The sequence below is a fragment of the Cupressus sempervirens genome, chromosome 5, assembly GCF_028749045.1.
Source record: "Cupressus sempervirens isolate cs-2001-9-10 chromosome 5, ASM2874904v1, whole genome shotgun sequence".
Classification (NCBI taxonomy): Eukaryota; Viridiplantae; Streptophyta; class Pinopsida; order Cupressales; family Cupressaceae; genus Cupressus; species Cupressus sempervirens.
This window is the reverse complement of record NC_143122.1, coordinates 479,110,199-479,123,841: the sequence shown is the minus strand read 5'-3', so window position 1 is coordinate 479,123,841 and position 13,643 is coordinate 479,110,199.

Here is a 13,643-nt window from a genome sequence, read left to right as displayed (position 1 = left end):
ATGAGAATAAGGTACATCTAGGGGTAGCTAACTTCCATTTCAATTTATAAGGTAAATCTAGGGCTCTGTAAAACCTAGGTAGGTGGACCTCAGATTCAATTTATATGGTACTAGTGCTAAAACGTATTCTTGAATCTAACAAAGTAGATTTAACCCTTATTTCTCCTAATAACTCATGCAATAACATAGATTTGCAATACCTAAATGTAAGACAATGCAATTCATAAGCCGAGTGAGGGCATCCTTTTTAGCTCTTCAACATGCAAGGAAAATACATTTGATTAATGATGTTGAATATCAAAAAAACCCCAAATATACAATAGTAAGAATAGGTGATCTTGTAGCTGATCAGTGCCTTATCTATTGGGAAATTTAATGAATCAAACACATACATCTGTGATATCAAGGATGTCTTCCATACACCTAGATATCAAATTTTTCTAATCACTTTGTGAATCAGAGATTAGTGTTGATAAAGACCTCATTCTTATGAAGTATCCTTCTCAAAATAACCAACAATCTTGTCAAACACATCAAGCATTTACTTGGCCCTTTGTTCCAATAGCAAAACATATTAGACATACAACCTTAAAATGATGCAAATGAGTCTTAGTTATTTTTTCCTAGACTACATAAGACTATAGATTACTGAGATAGGAGATGAGAATCAAAATGAAACTAAAGAAATTCTTGCTCATTTGTATTCATTTCTTTGAAACAATACATTCAAATGCATGAAATCAAACATTAAAATACCTAATAGATCTAAACTTTCAATTATCTTCACTACTGCTATCATACAAGAGAAAATATGCTGAAGAATAATGGTGGAATCACAGTTCTAGATCCAACAAAGTAGTCTCACACTAAAAATTTCCAAATCTTACAATGGATGAGAAAGAAGAAGATATAGACAAGGAGTGAATTCTTGGATCAGATTTGAAGATGACATGTGCCCACTTGAAATTCCATCCTCTACTATTGTGAAACCTCTTTCATCTCTCTATCCTTTCGATCTGATTTAATTTTCATCACTATCTTGTAACAAACTTGGAAATATCTTTGCTGAATGATGAAAAATTTTGTGTCACCAAAATAACTGAGCTGCATCATGAAATGCTAGTAAAAATCTAAGTTTAAACTAATTTGAAAGGTGACCAGTATTGATCCCAACTGCATTTTTACCATGTTTTGCCAAGCATGTAACTCTGTTTTCAATTTTTACCAATTCCATTGAGAAGGCCCAAATTTTACATTTCTGCCTTTAACTTGAACCAGTGACTTCATTTGTGAAAAAAAACTCCATAATCTAAAATTTTTTCTTCTCTTGGTTCCAACGATATATAATATACCTATGTTCACTTATTGAGAACTCCTAGAATCTTTATTTGAGGAATCAACTACTGTTATGGCTTTGAAATTGCATTTGGACAAAAATTTAACTTTTTAAAAGTTCAAACTATAGATCTAAATCCAAATCTTATTTAAAATTTGACCCAGATACTTTTCTAAGGAGATAATTAAAAAATAATAAATTTTATGCCTTTTAAAATTTCCCTCCATTTTTCCTCTAGGTCAAACCTAGTTGATTGCTCTCACCATTTGGCATCTTGTGATTGGCTCATTCCTGCTCAGCTATTTGACATTCACCATGCAGCCATCACATGTTTTCCATGTGTCACTTGCTAGTTGGGTCACCATGTTGTATACTAAGTTAGCCTCATGCCATTTCATCATGACATAGTGACCATGTGACATGTGTCACCTATCGCCACCTTAGCACCCAATCATTGGTCCACCTTAGCTCCACCACATCAGCACCACATGTCACTTTCTGGTTGGGTCTCCAAGTCCACATCATGACTGAGTCATCCTGCCAAGTAGGCTCCACAATCTCATCAATTTTCAAGTTTTCTAGGAGGTCACCATGTTGCTTGCCAAAAAACCTCCTATTTTCTGGTGGCAACATGTCAACCACCAAAATTCTCAAATTTTTGTCACTTTTTCAATAGCTCCTCAATTTGCATGTTCATTCAAAATTTCACCTACAATGGCCTCCAGCTATCTTCATCACTTATGGGGGTGTCCCCATAGATGAGCCTATGTGGTTTACAAAAGCCTTTGTCTGTTAAGACATTTACCATATTGTGTGTTTTAATATTTAAACACTTCAAGTGCACCTCCACAAAGAATATGGGATAAATTTTTTTTGATGCCATCCCCTATTCATGCGAGAACTCTAGCTTCACTAGCTCCTTTGTATACTTCCTTCCTTTTTGCTACATCCTCTTCATCTTTGCATGGTGGAATTGCCAATGTTTATTCACTTCTCTCAAGGAAATGAAGAACAACTAGGAAAACATAATCTGCTTGAAGGTGTTTTGAAGAAATATGCATATTAAAAATTTCCTTAAAAGTGAAAGCATGATTTTCATGTGGAGTGTGTGAAAAATGGTAGGATGAGTATCCAGATGGTCCACTGTGTTGACCCTGGATTGACCCCCAGGACATGTTGCTTGTTGGACGACATGAAAAGGAGGAACAACGAGATTCTCCTAAGGTGAACCGTCTTCCTTGTCATACCCATGGCATCCCCAAAGCTTCCAAAGCTTTCCTATGCTCCTTGTATGAGTTACTCCCTTCTATCATATTTCCTACTTCATAATTGTTCCCAACATTCACTGTAGCCACATCTGCTAATTCACTATCTTCAACCTCCTTTAATACAACTTTTAATTCAAATACTAAAACTTTCACTATCTTGTCAATACCCCGAGTAATCTAAATGGGATTTGTTCTAGCTACAACAACCTTTATGCCTTCTACTATTAAAAATGCCTTGGTTGACATGGGTTACAATGACTGAAGCCCTACTGTGGCCTCTCCATTCCCTTCCTATGGCTTCCACTCAACATGGACTTTCTACTAAACTAGGTTATCTCTTTGGCATGGTCTTAAAGGTCAAAATGCTTCTTTATTTTCCTTTAGAAGGCATGGAGCTCCCCAATGTTGAGAGATATGATCGACATCATGTTTGCAACCAAAGAATTTCCATCTTCATTGTTGTAGATGATGGCTACTTTAAATCTTGCACTTTATACACTTCAAATTTTACTCTCAAAGCTGCATTTACCTCCTTCAACATCCAAGCCATGTGCTTTCATCCCTTTCAACAACTACATTCCTCACAACTAGCCTTGAGTTCTTTAATTTGTTCAAATTTTTCATGGAGTATAGAAATTTCTTTTATAAACTCTGCATCATATCTAGCTTTGATAAATATCCTTGAAATTGTTTACAAATTATTACAAATCATCCACACTTGCCTCAAAACTAGGAAAGTGTTTTCTTTTGATGCTATATATATTTGGGCTTCTAATACTGTCAATATGCAGATTCTCCATTTTTTCCCTTCTTATCTCATACATAACCAATCCTCCATATTGCAAAGCATGCGAGTGTCTCAAGCATTAAGTTTTCATTCATTGATTTGGACAAATATATACCCCTTCTTGAAAAGAGGGATACAACCCAATCAGCCTAGGAAACCTTGACCAGGAAAAGATAAGTTTTCTGAGACTCATAAGAGGAGAAATTGATCATCTGAGAGCATAAGTTCCCCTTCCTCTTGCATTTATCCTTTCTCATTCTCATATTTAGAATGATCGTTTCCAAAGAAATCATATTTCTTTCTAAATTTTATCTGAACATTGTATTGTTTTTGTTGTATTCTATTAGAATATCACTCTAGTTAGACCTTTTCTTACATTGGAGAGTTCCTTCCTTTTAATATTCACACTCTTCTCCCCACTATTTAATGGTTGATGTGGCCTCTACTACATGATTCGTCCCAAGTGAATCTGTAACTAATCATTTCAAACCAAGTCAGACCCACCATGTTTATGTAGAAATAGAGGAGTTTAAATTGTGATTAGTGAATAAGAGGTTGTGAGTACACATCCTTCCACCCATAACAATGTAGTAATTTTGAAACACTTTCATCTTAGACATCACCTTGATCTATTAAGATTAGTCAGGCTCAAAGTGGTTCCAGCTAAAAAAAAAATCATTTCGAAACAACTAAATCCTCAAAGTGGCCTACTAAACATATGACATTTATTGAAAGCATTCAATCACTATTGATTCAAATTTTAAAACTTAATTCATCTCTTTCTGCAACTTGTGATTTTTTGCTAACAAGGTCTGTTAGCTAGCTTTAAAAACTGATCAAAACACCTAATTGGGCTCTAAAATTAAGCATATTGATTCTGTGCTTTGCACACCCTTACCTTGCCAAATCTTGTCTGATGATGAATTCTTGGTCAAAATATATTGAATATCAAAGCTGCCCTCTCAGAATTCCATACCATAAAACATGTCAGAAAACACTAAATCTCATTCAGAATTGGCTTCAAAAACTAGGAAAATTGACACTTGGGAAGATGAAAACTAAGTTGTTAGTTCACTATCATGAGGAAAATATAAATCTATGATTAGGGATCATTATGAATAACAAGACACATTTGGCAAGTGGTCAAAGTGGGCTACTTGGATTTGCAAATTGGAAGCAATGTCAAAATGACATTTTTAGCAAATGGAATGACCCTGGAAAAATGTGCAGATGGATTTGTCAAGATTTGAAAATTCACACACTTAAAGTATTTTCAAATTAGAGCACAAAAGTAAAATCCATTTGATCTCACCTATCATAGATTTCAAGAAGTGACATGATGAATAGGGGTACTGACCAATCTACCTTTGTTAAAACCAGTAAAACTATTACAAATTACATTTGGAATCACATTAAAAAACTGATCAAACGGATTTGTCATAAGCTCAAAATTGAAACATAGTAAGTCTCTAACCTCTAGAATTAAATGAAATAGGAATTTTCTCATTTTGGTCAACTAGGTCAAAGTTATAATAATTCAAACAGGGTTTCCTAGAATTCTGAACAATTCACATCAACATAACAACAACAAATGACCAACTTTGAGGGATTCAAAACCTAGTCAAGCAGATTCAAAATGACTCAAAATCTAAAACATAGTCTCTTTATTAGGGACACTAAATACTGCCAAAGTAGTGAGTCATGAAACATTATTGGGTGTGAGATATTCAATTGCAAACATAGCCTCTTGTCACTGTTTGACACTTTGGCAAAAATGCAGATTTGGACATTGCTCAAAACGGGACTTCACGGAATGGCTCAGAATAGAAATTTATCTTCATGGGATGGGTGGATATGTTGATCCAAGGTGTTAGAAACATTAAACACCTCTTAGGCCTCAAAAGTACAACCAAGTACACATGCATCAAAAAGCACTTATAAGCTTAATTTTTTCAATGGTACTCAAAATTAGGGCTTCAATTTTGAGTCCCAACATTGAATCAAAAATAAAGCTATAGTTTAACCCACATACTTTTCAAAGGAGATAAATTTTGAGTCTAAACATTGACTCAAAAATTTTATCTCCTCTAGAAAAGTATGTGGGTTAAATTTTTAAAAAGATTTGGATTTAAAGCTATAGTTTTAACTTTTAAAAAGTTAAATTTTTGTCCAAATAGAATTTCAAAGCCATAGCAGGAGCTAATTCTTCAAATCAAGATTCTAGGAGTTCCTAATAAGTGAACATAGGAATATTATATATAGTCCAAACCAAGAGAAGACAAACTTTCCAATTATGGAGTGTGTTTTCATAGAGGAAGTTACTGGTTCAAGTTATAGGCAGAAATGTAAAATTTGGGCATTCTCAATGGAATTGGTAAAAATTGACAACAAAGTTACAGGCTTGGTAAAATATGGTAAAAATTTAGTTGGGGTTGATATTGGTCACCTTTCAAATAAGTTTAAATCCAAATTTTTACTAGCATTTCATGATGCAGCTCAGTTATTTTGGTGACACAAAAGTTTTCATCATTCAGTAGAGATTTTTCCAAGTTTGTTATAGGATAGTGATGAAAACTAAATTAGATCAAATGGATAGAGAGATGAAAGAGGTTTCACAATAGTAGAGGATGGAATTTCAAGTGGACACATGTCATCTTCAAATCTAATCCGAGAATTCACTCCTTTCCATATCTTCTTCTTTTTCATCCATTGTAAGGGTTGGCAATTTTCAGTCTGATACCAATTTGTTAGATCTAGAACTGTGATTCCACCATTATTCTTCAAAATATTTTCTCATGTATGATAGTAGTAGTGAAGATAATAGAGAAAGTTCAAATCTATTAGGTATTTTTATGTTTTGATTTCATGCATTTGACCGTATTGTTTCAAAGTAATGAATACAAATGAGCAAGAATTTTTTTAGTTTCATTCTGATTCTAATCTCCTATATTAGTAATATGCAGTCTTATGTGGTCTACAAACAAAGAACTAAGATTGATTTGCATCCCTTTAAGGTTGTATGTTTGATATTTTTTTTGTTGGAACAAAGGGCCAAGTAAATGCTTGATGCATTTGATAGGATTGGTAGTTATTTTGGGAAGGATACTTCATAAGAATGAGGTCTTTATGAACACCGATCTCTAATTCACAAAGTGATTAGATAGATGTGATATCTAGGTGTATGGAAGACATCCTTGATATCACAAATGTATGTGTTTGATTCATGAAATTTCCCAATGGGTAAGGCACTGATCAGCTATAGGATCACCTATTCTTACTACTGTATATTTGGGGTTTTGCTGATATTCAACATCATTAATCAAATATCTTTCCCTTTCATGTTGAAGAGCTAAAAAGGATGACCTTACTCAGCTTATGAATTGCATTGTTTTACATTTAGCTATTGTAGGCCTATGTTATTTCATGAGTCATTAAGAGAAATAAAGGTTAAATCTACTTTGTTAGATTGAGGAATATATTTTAGCACTGGTACCATATAATTGAATCTGAGGTCCACCCAACTAGGTTTTGCAGAGCTTGAAGTAGGAGAAGGGTCTAGCCTTATAGTTGGCCTAGTGTCTAAAATGGCATGTTGAAGATGGGAGTTAGCTACCCCTAGATGTAACTTATTCTCATCAGGTTAATTTGAAACCTATAGTGTTTCAAAACACCAACAAAATGATGACTTTTTTGGGGAGTTGTATTGAATCTAAATGGTAGACAAACCTTGAGAATTTGAAGAAGATTCAATACAACAACAAGAATTTTCTACAATACTGAGGTAATTGTGATGTTATTTTCATATCCTTGCTAAAATTTTGTGTTCCCAAGTTAAGCTTTATTTATTGACAATAATAGTTTGGTTGAATTGAAGAAATTGTAGTATCAAAGTCACTTGGCATTTTACCAAGTTACTATCAGATCAGAGAGTTACATTGTTTGCTTCAACTTGTCAAGTATTTGGCATTCCACCTTGTTGATCAGTATTTTTCACATACTTGTTATAAATTTTGGATTGGCTTTTATTTTTGTGCAAGCTGATATATTCTTTCTCACTAAGTGAGTGGTGACTTGAAGTCAAATCTCTGAACCAATGCAATTTGAGATTCATGGTATGATTGAAAGATATAGTAGCTGGAAAGAATTTTGAAAGATTTCATCTATAGTTCTTCACAATGCTTGAAGAACGTGTGTGGTGCTCGGTTGCAAGAAGATACTAAATTGCAAAATAATTCTAAATTTGCTATTGTTTCAAGCATTGAAGTTTTTTGTAGCCACCATAGTTTTAGGTATTTCAATTTTTATGAGATTTTCCTTTCATGAAAATAAAATTATTCAAAAGTATTCTCTATTTGGTGATCAACACTATATATAGGAGAATTTTTTTTGTAAGTTCTCATATTGTTGAATTTGGATTTTGAAATGAATATGGTTGGGTATGAAAACTAGTAGAGAGAGTAGATATTGTTGTAGTTTTATTATAGACCTGTTGAGGTATATGTACAAGTTCTATGATGGAAAAAAACTTTGAGAGATTAGGATTTCAGAATCATAAAAATTGAAGCACTTTTTTTATTGTGTTCTTTCTATGAGATAAAAAATTAGAGCCTCTATTTAGTGATTTTAGCACTAGGATAAAGAAGTAGAAAGTTGTACTAGTATGTTTCTGGATTCGATTGTGTTAAGATTTTTACCATCATCAGGATGAAGAGCAAGAGAAGCACAAAAGTATATTGCCAATATACGTGGCAATATACTTTTGTGCTTCTCTTGCTCTTCATCCTGATGATGGATCACGTAGTGTGATTTGAAACGTTGATGGTAAAAATCTTAACACAATCGAATCCAGAAACATACTAGTACAATATAATGGATTGTGGAAATTTTTTCTCTTTAAGTAGAAAGTTTATTTTCAAATGGATTCAAAATGTAGATCTGATAATGTTTTGTCAAGCTATGAAGTGGTACATGAAAATTTGTTCATATTATATGGAAAGCTTCATAGTCAAGTCATTCTTTCTTTCTGAAGGAATGTGGTAAGTGTAGCTGATTTAGATGCAATCCAACTTTACATGAAATTCAAGTTGGAAATCTTAGAGCTTCCCATTTCAAAAAGACCCAATGAATCATCATGAGCTTTTGTGTTTTTATTAGTCTTCATGCCTAATTTAGTACATTAGATTGAAAAAGTTAGATTTGAAAAGACCTAGCACTTTGGAAAAGTATTTAGAGAATGTGAATGTTGTTTAGAAAAGAATGGTTACATTATTGTTTAAATTGAAAATTTTGATAGTCATAGTGAAATTGATGAGCCCTTTGATAGAATGTTTGAGAATGAAAAAGGTTATGACAGTAGCCCTGAAATATCTTCCTATAGTGAAATTGTGTATAATGATGCATCTAATGTTGGGATGTGGTGTAGGGAAGAGGATAGATATTGTGAGAGTACTACTAATTTTTCAGATTGTATGACTAATGATGGTGTTGTTATAAGTTCTTCAGATTATTTAGGATTTGATTGGAATCAAGATGAAGAGATTTGTGAAAAGGATATGTTGAATACTGACGAGGTTTCAACCTTGTTACAACATGAGTTTGAAACGTATGCATTAATGTGTGATTCAACTTTGCCTTTATTATTGCATGCATCTCTTAAGGATGACGTAAGGTATGATGTATACCGCTGTGTTTATTCTACTACATATCAACATTGTTATTCTTTGTGGACTTTCAACATAAGCATAATGATATATTTGAAGGAGTGAAGACCAGTAGAGACGTATTTACTACTATCATAAGTGATGTTAAATAAGATTTATATTATACATATGATAATATAGCTTAACCCATTAGGAGTAGCAAGTTAGATCTAATATCAACACCATGTTCTTGCTTATGAGCTAATAGTACTTCTAGTGCATTTTCTTGTAAAACATTAATTTTTTTGAACAATTGTAAACTCTTAGAAAATGCATTACAATTTTATATTACCATTGATAGGCTTCCCTTTAAAAAAATCAAAATGAAGAGGCATAGATACACCAAAATTTTCTTTAAAAACCATATGTGTAGATATAAACATTAACTATGTAACATTTCCAATATTTTTGCAAACATACACATTAATTATAGCAAATGTTTCTTTCAAAACTACATGTACGGATATAAACATTAAATACAACATGTCCAATATTTTTGCATACATAAACATTAATTACACAAAATATTTCTTTCAAAACCATATGTGCAGATATAAACATAAACTACAACATGTCCAATATTTTTGCAGATATACACATTAATTACACCAAATGTTTCTTTCAAAACCATATGTGTAGATAATATATATAATGTACAAAATGTCTAGTATTTTTTAGATATACACATTAATTACACTAAATTTTTGTTTCAAAACCATATGTACAGAGGTAAACATTAAGTACAACATATCCAATATGTTTTCAAATATACACATTAATTACACCCAATTTTTCATTCATAACCATATGTATAGATATAAACATTAAGTACAACATGTCTAATATTTTTGTACACATACACATTAATTACACAAAATATTTCTTTCAAAACTATATGTATAGATGTAAACATTAAGTACAACCAACTCAATAAGGGTACATGAATAAGTTATTCTCATGAAGAAGGATCATGTTAGATAATACAAGTGAGTTTGATCAAAATAGGGAGAATATCGATAGATTGTTGTCTAACTTCAAAGAGCATGTGATGAAAAATGTTATTATCCTTGCAAGCATTGTAATGACTTAAAAAAAGAAGAATCAAAATCAAAATAGCTAAGAGACATTGTTGGGAGAATGGTCACACTGAAAGGGGGTTTGATTATCATCCATTGGTAGGCTTTTTGTTATATTGTTTTCACAATTAATATACATATGAACCACAGAATGGTGGTTTGATTATCATCATTTTTATATCTAGGTCAATATCCCAAGGGTAGTACATGATATAGAACAACACATCTTGGAGGAACATGGAGGTGTGAGTATTGAAGCAAAAGATCATGATCCCATGGAAGATTATGATCATGTGCTAGAAAACACATTTAAAGATAATGGCACATTTCATTGATCAATGACAAAATTAGTACTAGTGTTTCTACTGCTACTAATGATGATGATGATAATAAGGATTCCATTGAGGTCATCCATGATATACCTCTACTCTAGAATGCAAACATGACCCTTTACGAAGGATCCCAATCAAATCTTCTCTTTGATGTATTTTTGTTGGTGAGATTTAAGGTTATGAATGGTTTATCCAACATAACAATGACATGTATGCTATGGTTTATGATATACATTGTTATAGTCTATAAAAGGTGAAATATGTACCATTAAGATTGTTTATACTAATGACTAATATTTTTCTTAAAGATTCATAAGTGACTATTTGTTAGCTATTGATCTCAGAATGGTTTTGACTAATGAGTGCCTATAGACTTAAGTCATTTTCTTAGTTCATGCCAAAAAAGTAGCATATTCCAAGAAAAACATATAATTTAGATCATGCCGAGTAAACAGTGAGTGTCGAGTCACTCAAGTACCAAGAAAACTGTATCTACTGAGTGATTCAAGAGCCAAGCAAGCAATGCATGCGAAGTTATTTAGATTTTAAGTGAAAGTATTGAAGTTAGTATATGTTAAGCACTAGGGACTTTATTTGTCAAGTAACACAGTTTTTTCATAGTTATTTTTATTGGCATGTAAACCATTTTTGAGCCAACTTAAAGATTGAAATACCATATTTTGGTGATAAGGATGAATCTTAAGTTGGAATCCCTATGCACTACATCCACCCAATCAGCTAAAGGGAAGGTTTAAGTGGAAATATGGATGAATCATAGCCATTGATTCATACCTAACCCTAAGTCACTGAGGTCTATGTAATGAAGAAAAACCCTAAACTTTCTATGAGCATGAAAGGGAATGAATGAATGATCAAGGAGAGTTTTGCATGTACAAACTAAGAAATTAATGGTGACCAAGGTATCATGATCTGAATTGTATTGTAGAATCAGTTAAAGGAGAACATAGAAAGGAAAGAGTGAATAGTAGAGAGACATTTGATCAAGAAGGATCAAGTACACAATAGGATAGAGGTGATCTGTCATCAAGAGTACTAATTGCAAGATTAATGCTAAGATATTCTAGCAGGTGAATTAGTTAAATATATTAATAGAGTAGCCCTAATAGGTTGTATTGAAGTCCTCTAACAAGGTGCTTACTTGATTGTGAGTTGGAGTCCTTTAACAAGACACACTTCTAACAATGTGTTGAAATCCTTTAACAGGGTAAGACCTAGTAGTCTTTGTAAGCCTTTATTAAAGTAGACCTTTCACAAGGTAGATCATGTTTCACGATGAAGCATTGTAACCTTCATTGAATACACTTTATTATTACAATAGTGAATATTTGTGAGTGTTAGCCGCACCTCTATTTTACCTTCTCATTTTAGGGTTTCTAGATAACCATATCTTATGTCCATATATGTGTGAATACTTACTTACTTACATGCTTTAAATGTATATGCTCTACATGGTATTTTAGTTTACTTGTTATGGATGTGTGGTGAATATTTTATGTGTCAAAGTTTAAAGCACTAATTCATACCCCCCACCCCCCCACCCCCAATCCCCCCTCTCAGAATTCTATCCTTCTTATTGTAATTATAACAATTGGTATCAGAGCCATGTTCTTTGAAAGAGAAGCCTTACTGCTTTGAGAAAAATATCTTGGAAATGGAAGTCTATAAGTTGAGAAAGATTGTTGAGAACTAGGAGATTGAAATACAACTCATTCTACATCAACTGAATGAAACAAAAGAAAATCTAAAGAAACCATTGAGAAGAAGGAAGGAAATTGCTATTGAGGAAAATGACACACAATACAAAGACATGGACACTACTAAACTATTTTCAAATGGAGAATTCAATGAATTTGATGCAACAATTGTAGATTTAATGGAAAAGAATAGAACTCAAACTGAAGAAATCATAAATCTTAAGTTAGAGCAAGAATCACAAGCCATATTAATATTTGAGGTGACGAAACACAAAAAGAAAGTAGTGGAATACAAAGCCATGATTGAAGATGAAAAAAGAGTTTTGACCTACAAATTGGAAGAGAGATCATCAGAGGTAACTAGGATTGCTAACATGCAATTGGAAACTTTGGGTCAAATGATGGATGCAAATCATGAAATGAATCCTAAGGACATTGAGATAACAAGATTGAAGTTGTAGAATGAACAATTGAGAAATGATATGAAAGGGGAAAAAGAGTTTACTAAAAGTTTCAATAAACCTAGTGAATCCATCAAGTACTTTGAACAATTGATGAGATCCCCTAGATCTAACAATGATACTTCTAGACTGGGATCCACAAGTACTAAAGAAGGAGAGTCATCCAAAAGTGCTGAAGAAAGGAGTAAAAAAGGTAAGAATTCCAAACCTACTTGTCATAATTGTGGTAAGAAAGGACATACTACTAACTTGTGCAGGAGAAAATCTATAAATTAGAATGTTAAGAAAAATAGCATGGGTCACTACCATATGTGCAACAAACAAGGTCATCAGATACATGAATGCAGAATCAAGACCATGCACACTCAAAGATTTGAAAGATATTGTTATAACTATTAGAAGTATGGACATAGAGCTTTTGAGTGCAGATCTAACCCAATGTGGTCATCAAATAAGCAAACAAAGGTAAAGAACAATGGAAAATTTTATAATTGGGATTATAATACAAGGTATAGTTGTTAGTATTATCAAGAGTATGGACATGTTCCTCAGAACTATATTATAACACACTTTAGGAGTGACTACAAAAGGTGGTTAAGTCAAACCACATGTTTTAGCTATTTGAAGACTGGTCACATTAGCTAATATTGTCCAACAAGGTCAAAGGAACCAAGTTGTGAGTTCAATAAAGGAAAAGAGAAGGCATATATTGAAAATGTCAAAAATGAAATGAACAAGACATGGAAGAGAAAGGAGGATTGCAACACATCAAGTGGAAAATGGATCACTTCATCTAATAGGTCAGGTGATCACACCTCATCAAACTAAGCAATCAAGAGGTATGTGAGAATGATATATATATATATATTTTTAAATATGCTTCATACATCAGTTCTAAGGATTTAGTTCTGAAAAGATTAAATAAGCATCAATAAAGATGCAAAGTGTTATTAGCAATCAAAGAAAAAT